The sequence below is a fragment of the Fragaria vesca genome, linkage group LG6 (assembly GCF_000184155.1).
Source record: "Fragaria vesca subsp. vesca linkage group LG6, FraVesHawaii_1.0, whole genome shotgun sequence".
NCBI classification, from domain to species: domain Eukaryota; kingdom Viridiplantae; phylum Streptophyta; class Magnoliopsida; order Rosales; family Rosaceae; genus Fragaria; species Fragaria vesca.
The window spans coordinates 33,445,516-33,447,145 of record NC_020496.1 but is presented as its reverse complement, the minus strand read 5'-3'; positions in this window follow the sequence as shown (position 1 = coordinate 33,447,145).

Sequence of the window (1,630 nt, the reverse complement as noted above, 5' to 3'; positions counted from 1 at the left end):
TGAGGATGATTAATTAACTTTAATTAAATTAATTTTATTTTTTTCCGAAATTGGGACGTCGCACCAATAATGAATCATCCTTCTACCATCAAAATAAATTACTGATTATATATACACTAATGAAAAATAATAAATAGATGATAATACCTAATCCTAATCCTAATCCTTATCTCTTTCTCCAAAAAAAAATCCTATTCCTTATAATAGCGAATTTTACATGTGTACCTTTTATGAGGGCGTAAGAGATCCACAGTATTAAGACTGGGTAAATAGGTAAACTCCCTAGTGTTTACGTTTGGAAATTTGGATAGAATAACAAAAGAAAGATGAAAAGTTTGTATAGCTGAAAAGTGAAGCATCGCAAAGCTTCAGCCTTCAGGTAATCACAAATCTTTCCCAGCAAACCTCAATCTAAGAACCATAATCTATATCTAAATATCTGATAATTAGAAGAGGAGGTTTAATCCTTTAGACTCGGAGGACGATTCATTATTGGTGCGAGGAATCGTTCGAGTTCCAGAAATTCCAGATTTCAATTCCTACCCTCTCCGATTTTCAGATTCTTCATGATTTTTTCTTTGTTGCTTCCATTGCTTCTCCATAACCATGGCAGCCATCGGTTATCTCTGACAACCGCTGCACCCCAAAGGAAGGCCCGAGTTTCGTTTTCTGAAGGTAATGAAGATACGGTGCCGGGCAAGACGGTGGTGGCGGAGGAGACCCATTCTCATTTTCGATTAGATTCAGCTCATATACAAAGAACCTCCTCCTCGATGGCGAGAGGTTGTTCTTCCAGATTTTCCAATTGCCCGTGGAATATTTACCTTGGCCTTAAGTACTTTTACCATGTTGATTGATTTTTTTTGTCACTTTAACGGTGTTAACCCTTGGTGTTAGTGTTGTGTGTTGAATGGATTAAATGAATGATTCTGATTGGTTACTCATAGTTGGTTTACATGTACCTTGGTGCGTACAAGAACTTTCATAATAATAAACATAATAACAAAAGGGAGCTAAAATTTGCACTCCCAAATTTGGGAATCACACTCCCTTTCAATTATTTAATAATACTTTTTAGTACTCTTCCACAAATATCCTCACTTGTTTACCCGTCTCCTATCACACCAACCCAAAACAACTTTTTCTCTTTCTCTATCATGATTCCCAGATTTGCAAAATAGAAAGAAATATGATGATCCAAATTGATGGCTACAATCGTGGAACTGGGAACAATTTCTGGAAATTAGAAGTTTTGATATCAATCACAAACACTACAAATCCAAATTAAATTGCTCAAATAAGACGCTGATGAAGTTATATAGGGTGAGAAAAGATTGATTCGACTGAATATCTTAGATGGTAAAGAAGAAATTAGAATTAGTGAAGAGCTAGATTGGATTCAACTGAGTATGACGACTAAATCTACACCTTGATTCTCTCTATTTGAGATACCCAACATCATTGAAAAGAAGAGTTTGGTACCTCCCGTCTCCACCCAGACCATATCAGCCATATATCTTACTTTTATTTGAAATTTCATTAGCTCACCTTTATCTGGTTTCTTCATAGAGATCAAGAAATGTCAGCAAAGCAGATCATAAGAGACGCAGAACAGCAAAGAGAGAGTGAG